The sequence below is a fragment of the Trachypithecus francoisi genome, unplaced genomic scaffold (genome assembly GCF_009764315.1).
Source record: "Trachypithecus francoisi isolate TF-2019V2 unplaced genomic scaffold, Tfra_2.0 Lachesis_group10, whole genome shotgun sequence".
Classification (NCBI taxonomy): domain Eukaryota; kingdom Metazoa; phylum Chordata; class Mammalia; order Primates; family Cercopithecidae; genus Trachypithecus; species Trachypithecus francoisi.
Window position 1 is genome coordinate 35,272,215 of NW_022681455.1, and position 7,786 is coordinate 35,280,000.

A 7,786-nucleotide genomic window follows, 5' to 3' on the forward strand; every position below is an offset into this window, starting at 1 on the left:
GCCACTGCACTCCAGACTGGGTGATAGAGTGATACCCTGTCTCAGAAAAAGACAGAAATTGTATCCATCCTCTGTAACTATTGCTTTTTTGTTTTTTTTTAAATTTTTTAATTTTATTTTATTTTAAATTTTAATCTATTTATTTATTTTGAGACTGGGTTATGAGACTGGTGAATTTTTGTATTTTTGTAGAGACAAGGTTTCACCATGTTGCCCAGGCTAATCTTGAACTCCTGGGCTCAAGTGATCCACCCACCTTGGCCTCCCAAAGTGTTGGGATTACAGGCATGAGCCACCGCACCTGGCCAGTAACTATAATGTTTTAAATTAATGATGAAAAATACTACATGTCATCTTAAAAATGTGCAAGGTGGCTGGAGGCAATGGCTCATGCCTGTAATCCCAGAACTTTGGGAGACCAAGGTGGGAGGATCACTTGAGACCAGGAGTTCAAAGTCAGCCTGGGCAAAATAGTGAGCCCATGTCTCTACAAAAAGTAAAAAAAAATTAGTCAGGTGTGGAGACATGTGCCTAGAGTCCCAGCTACTGGGGAGGCTAAGGTGAGAGCATCCCTTGAGGCCAGGAGTTGGAGACCAGCCCGGGCAACATAGTGAGACCCCATCTCCACAAAAAATTTATTTATTTATTTATTTATTTTTTATTTATTTATTTATTTTTTGAGACGGAGTCTCGCTCTGTTGCCCAGGCTGGAGTGCAGTGGCGCAATCTCGGCTCACTGCAACCTCTGCCTCCCGGGTTCATGCCATTCTCCTGCCTCAGCCTCCCGAGTAGCTGGGACTACAGGCGCCCACCACCGTGCCTGGCTAATTTTTTTGTATTTTTAGTAGAGACGGGGTTTCACCGTGTTAGCCGGGATGGTCTCGATCTCCTGACCTTGTGATCCGCCCGCCTCAGCCTCCCAAAGTGCTGGGATTACAGGCGTGAGCCACTGCGCCCGGCCTATTTATTTATTTTTGAGACAGAGTCTCACTCTGTGGCCTGGACTAGAGTGCAGTGGCCGGATCTCAGCTCACTGCAAGCTCCGCCTCCCGGGTTCACGCCATTCTCCTGCCTCAGCCTCCCGAGTAGCTGGGACTACAGGCGCCCGCCACCTCGCCTGGCTAGTTTTTTGTATTTTTTAGTAGAGACGGGGTTTCACCATGTTAGCCAGGATGGTCTCGATCTCCTGACCTTGTGATCCGCCCGCCTTGGCCTCCCAAAGTGCTGGGATTACAGGCTTGAGCCACTGCACCCGGCCTCACAAAAAATGTAAAAACAATTTTTTTTTTTTTAATTACCTCCCAAAGTGTTGGGATTACAGGCGTGAGCCACCACGCCTGGCCTGATTCAATGTTGTAAATAATTTGTAAGTATTCAGTTTCTACACAACTTTATCATCTGCTAAGAATTTTAAAATAATATTCTCTGTTCAGCTGTCAATGTTGAAACACATATTTAGTATTACAAGCTTTTCCCTGGTTTTAGTTTTGTTTGGAGTTTTTTGACTTATGAATATTATTTCTGTTTGTCAATAAGAAATGTAAGACTGGAATGTTAATACATTTCAGTTTAGTTCTATAATGTCAAGAATTTAAGAAGTTAAAAAATTACTGCAGGAAAAAGATAGTCGTGAAAAAAAAAAAAAAATCTAAAAGGCCCAGGGCCGGGCACGGTGCCTCATGCCTATAATCCCAGCACTTTGGGAGGCTGAGGCGGGTGGATTGTGAGGTCAGGAGTTCAAGACCAGCCTGGCCAACATGATGAAACCTCATCTCTACTAAAAATACAAAAATTAGCCGGGCATGCCTATTAGTGGTGCATGCCTATAGTCCCAGCTACTCGGGAGGCTGAGGCAGAAGAATTGCTTGAACCCAGGAGACAGACATTGCAGTGAGCCGAAATCATGCCACTGCACTCCAGCCTGGGTGACAGAGCGAGACTCCATCTCAAAAAAAAACAAAACAAACAAAAAAAACAAATTAGGCTGGGTAGGGCCAGGCGTGGTGGCTTACACCTGTAATCCCAGCACTTTGGGAGGCCAAGATGGGAGGATCATGAGGTCAGGAGTTTGAGACTAGCCTGGCCAACATGGTGAAACCCCATCTCTACTAAAAATACAAAAATTAGCGGGGCATGGTGGTGCGCACCTGTAGTCCCAGCTACTCTGATGGCTGAGGCAGGAGAATCACCAGGAGGCAGAGGTTGCAGTGAGCTGAGATCATACCACTGCACTCCAGCCTGGGCAACAGAGTGAGACTCCGTCTCAAAAAAAAAAAAAAAAAATTAGACTGGGTGTGGTGGTGTGCACCTGTATTCCCAACTACTCTGTAGGCTGAGGTGGGAGAATTGTTTGAGTCCAGGAGGCAGAGATTGTAGTGAGCCATGATAGTGCCACTTCACTCCAGCTTGGGTGACAGAGTGAGACTCTGTTTCCAAAAAAAAAAGAATGTAAAAAATTGATTGGCTAAAAAATGTTTCATCTTAGATAAAGCTTGGAATTACTATCTTAAAAAATATGCAAGGGGCTGCATGGTTCTTACATATTCTCTCAGGATTGGAAGGGCAGACAATTTTGAAGATCACTGCTATGGAGAACCATAAGTAGAAAATGGAGTGAGACCTAGTTATAGAGATTCTTGGAAGCTATGCAGAGTTTAGATTTGAGGTGGCAAGCCAACCTGTGAGCCTCAGTTTCCTCACCTGTAAACGGGGTCCATTCCAGACTTTTAAATATTCTATGGTGGGACATAGGGAGGGATTGACGGTGGAGGCATGATATAGTGATATAGTGAAAGGAAGATCACTCAGACACCTGAATGTGAGCCATGTTGGGACTGGCATGAGAAGCCACCAACCTTGGGGGACATTTCTAGGTGGAAGGAGAATGTATTTTCTAGTATTTTAATTCCAGGGTTAGAAAATAACTCCTGTGTCCTTTCCATCACCCTGGACAAAGAAAAGTGTGTCCTGTCTCTGATGCCTTCACAGATACTCATAAACCCTAGGGGCCACGTGGAATGCGCAGCATTTGTGGCCGCACGTCTTCTCTCTTTCTGTGGCTTGTACGTGAGGAGGGATGGGGAAGTGAGGCTGGAGTACAAGAGGCATGTTAGCAACTCTTGCCAGGGGTCCACCTGGCCCAAGGGGTGCCTACTGAGTCACCTCTCTAGTTCCTGCAGCAGTGAGAGGGGAAGGAGAGGGCGATGCCTGGCAGACTGGTTTCAGAAGACTGAGGAGGCCCCCACCTGCTGGCTAGAGGCTGAAATGGCTATGGAGAATCAAATGCAGAGGCGATCCAGCCTTCCCACTCTGCACTAGAAGTCACAATAATCAGGCATCAGAGCAAGTTTTGGTAGCTGAAATCCCTGTCTGGTCTGGAACGGGTTGTAGGTGCTTGGCAGGAACCAACTTTTCCCACTCTAAGCTGTCCCCCAGGGCAAATCTAGTCAAAATGAAGATTCAGGGAAGTTATTTTAGTCTAGGTTTGTGATTCAAGTAACGGAAACTGGTTGATTTAAGCTACCTTAACTGACTTTCCAGAAAATAAATTTATTAGTAGAATATAAGGGAGTACCTTAAATAATTGGGAGGTCGAGTGAGCTGTCTTGGAGGCTGTGTAGTCAGAAACAGTACCCAAATCAGGCCACTCAACAGTTCTTGTGAACACACTCCAGCTGCCACCTCTGGGTACAGAAGCTGCTGCCTCCTTGGATAATCTTACCAAATGCTGGATGCTGCTCTTACAACTGCTGCCCTGGCTGTCTCTGGAAATTGGGTGGAACTGCTGTTGCCACTTACCTGAATCAATTATGCATGCTTCCTGGTTCTTCATCTTCCCACCTTCCAATGCATCTGATTGGTGTGCCTTGATCATGTGACTATGTCCTAGCTGCACAGGAGGCTGGAAGAAAATGCCTGTAGTTCCAGCTACCTGGAGGCTGAGGTGGGAGGATTGCTGCTTCAGTCCAGTAAGCAGAGATTGCTGAGATCACTCCACTGCACTCCAACCTGGATGACAGAGCAAGACCCTGTCTCATAAAAAGAGACAGAGAGAGAGAGAAAGAAAGAAGAGGCTGGGCGTGGTGGCTCAAGCCTGTAATCCCAGCACTTTGGGAGGCCGAGACGGGTGGATCACGAGGTCAGGAGATCGAGACCATCCTGGCCTACACGATGAAACCCCGTCTCTACTAAAAAACACAAAAAACTAGCCGGGCGAGATGGCGGGCACCTGTAGTTCCAGCTACTTGGGAGGCTGAGACAGGAGAATGGTATAAACCCGGGAGGCGGAGCTTGCAGTGAGCCGAGATCCGGCCATTGCACTCCAGCCTGGGCAACAGAGCAAGACTCCGTCTCAAAAAAAAAAAAAAAGAAAGAAAGAAGGAGGGAGGGAGGAGAAAGAAAGGAGGGAAGGAGGGAGAGAGTGAGAGAAGGAAAGAAAGAAAAGAAAGAAAATGGCCGGGCGCGGTGGCTCAAGCCTGTAATCCCAGCACTTTGGGAGGCCGAGACGGGCGGATCATGAGGTCAGGAGATCGAGACCATCCTGGCTAACACGGTGAAACCCCATCTCTACTAAAAATACAAAAACTAGCCGGGCGAAGTGGCGGGCGCCTGTAGTCCCAGCTACTCGGGAGGCTGAGGCAGGAGAATGGCGTAAACCCGGGAGGCGGAGCTTGCAGTGAGCTGAGATCCGGCCACTGCACTCCAGTCCGGGCGACAGAGCAAGACTCCGCCTAAAAAAAAAAAAAAAAAGAAAAGAAGGAAAGAAAGAAAGAAAGGAAGGAAGGAAGGAAGGAAGAAAGGAAGGAGAAAGGAAGGAAGGAAGGAGGGAAGGAAGGAAGGAAGGAAGAAAATATATAGGGGAATGATGTCAAATGTCAAACATCAGAAAAGCTCTTACATGGAAAATAATTTTGACTTAGTTTACCTCCAATGGGTAGAGCTAAGGTTATTGGGTAAGTGTATCAGAGGATATATGTTTTTTCTTAATATGAAGAAGACTTTTGTTGTTCTTAGAAAATAGCCAGGCGAGGTGGCTCACGCCTATAATCCCAGCACTTTGGGAGGCCAAGGCGAGTGGATCACCTGAGATCAGGAGTTTCAGACCAGACTGGCCAAAATGTTGAAACCTGTCTCTACCAAAAATACAAAAATTAGCCAGTGTGGTGGCAGGTGCCTGTAATCCCAGCTACTCAGGAGGCTGAGGCATGAGAATGGCTTGAACCCGGGAGGTGGAGGTTGCAGTGTGCCTAGATCACGCCACTGCACTCCAGTCTGGGTGACAGAACGAGACTCCATCTCAAAAAAAACCAAAAAACAAAAAAGGCCAGGCGCAGTGGCTCATGCCTGTAATCCCAGCACTTTGGGAGGCCGAGGCAGGCGGATCACGAGGTCAGAAGATCGAGACCATCCTGGCTAACACGGTGAAACCCTGTCTCTACCGACAATACAAAAAACTAGCCGGGCGAGGTGGCGGGCGCCTGTAGTCCCAGCTACTCAGGAGGCTGAGGCAGGAGAATGGCGTGAACCTAGGAGGCGGAGCTTGCAGTGAGCCGAGATTGCGCCACTGCACTCCAGCCTGAGGGACAGAGCAAGACTCCATCTCAAAAAAAAGGAAAAAGAAAGAAAAACAGGCCGGGCGCGGTGGCTCAAGCCTGTAATCCCAGCACTTTGGGAGGCCGAGACGGGCGGATCACGAGGTCAGGAGATCGAGACCATCCTGGCTAACACGGTGAAACCCCGTCTCTACTAAAAAGTACAGAAAACTAGCCGGGCGAGGTGGCGTGCGCCTGTAGTCCCAGCTACTCGGGAGGCTGAGGCAGGAGAATGGCGTAAACCCGGGAGGCGGAGCTTGCAGTGAGCTGAGATCCGGCCACTGTACTCCAGCCTGGGCGACAGAGCAAGACTCCGTCTCAAAAAAAAAAAGAAAGAAAGAAAAACAAATAATGTTTCTATTATGGAAAAAAAAAGCACGCTCAGAAAAAAAAAAAAAAAAAACATGGAAAGATAATGACTTGCAGAACCACAATCCAAAGACAGTTACTGGTAACATTTTTGTGTGTTTCCTTGCAGTTTTTTTGTTTTTGTTTTTGTTTTGTTTTGTTTTGTTTGTTTGTTTTTGGAGAGAGTCTTGCTCTGTGGTCCAGGCTGGAGTGCAGTAGCACAATCTTTGCTCACTGCAACCTCTACCTCCCGGGATCATGCGATTCTTCTGCCTCAGCCTCCCGAGTAGCTGGGACTACAGGTGCACACCATCACGCCTAGGTAATTTTTTTGTATGTTTATAGAGACAGGGTTTCACCATGTTGACCAGGCTTGTCTCAAACTCCTGATGTTAACTGATCCACCTTCCTCAACCTCCCAAAGTGCTGGGATTATAGGTGTGAGCCACTGCGCCTGGACTTAATTTTTTTTTGAGACAGGCTCTCACTCTGATGCCCAGGCTGGAGTACAGCGGAGCAATCTCAGCTCACAGAAACCTCCACCTCCCAGGTTCAAGCGATCCTTCTGCCTCAGCCTACCGAGTAGCTGATACTGTAGGCACACACCACCATGCCCAGCTCCTTTCAGTCTTTTTTTTATGCTAATTTTTAGTTTTCAAAACAGTGTGATTTCACTCCATACATATCATCGTATCTTTTTCCACTTAATATCAGATTATAACATTTTTCCACTTTATTACTATCCAAAAGACCACCATGATGGTTAAATAGTAGATAGGAGAGCTTTACTAAGTGCTATCAGTTTGCAAACCAGGAAGAGATAGTCTCAGACATGGACCAAAGGTGCTCTCTATTCTCTTCAAAGAGGGAAAGGGCAGGTTGGGTTTTAAGCCTCACAGGGTCTGTATTACACAATAGTCATACATATTTAGCAGGTTTGGGGGGAAAACTATACATATTTATGAGGGGAGCCAAGTGCATGCACAATGGGCAAACATATATGTAACATATATCCCATGTTCACTTTGGGGTGGGTTTTAGCATTAAAATGAGGTGGAATTTGGCTCTTTACATCAAAGATGAACTGTAGAACAAAAAGACTGTTTGTGTGGAGCCTCTATAAACTGGCTGAAACCGGTTTAAGGTCGGCAACTGCTTATCAAAAAAGAATGTAGGCTGGTGACTCATGCCTGTAATCCCAGCACTTTGGGAGGCCAAGGTGGGTGGATCGCTTGTGCTCAGGAGTTCGAGACAAGCCTGGGCAACATGGGGAGCTTCCATTTCAATTATAAAAATAAAAAATGTTTTAAAAAAGGCCAGGCGCGGTGGCTCAGGCCTGTAATTCGAGCACTTTGGGAGGCCGAGATGGGCGGATCACAAGGTCAGGAGATCGAGACCATCCTGGCTAACACGGTGAAACCCCGTCTCTACTAAAAAATACAAAAAATTAGCCGGGCATGGTGGCGGGTGCCTGTAGTCCCAGCTACTTCGGAGGCTGAGGCAGAAGAATGGCGTGAACCCAGGAGGTGGAGCTTGCAGTGAGCTGAGATCCGGCCACTGCACTCCAGCCTGGGCCACAGAACAAGACTCTGTCTCAAAAAAAAAAAAAATTTAAAAAAAAAAAAGAAGAAAGAGCGAAAGAAAGAAAGAAAGAAAGAAAGAAAGAAAGGGGCCAGTTGCGGTGGCTCACGCCTGTAATCCTAGCACTTTGGGAGGCTGAGGCGGGTGGATCACCTGAGGTCAGGAGTTTGAGACCAGCCTGACCAACATGGAGAAACCCCATCTCTACTAAAAATACAAAATGAGCTGGGCGTGGTGGTACATGCCTGTAATCCCAGCTACTCAGG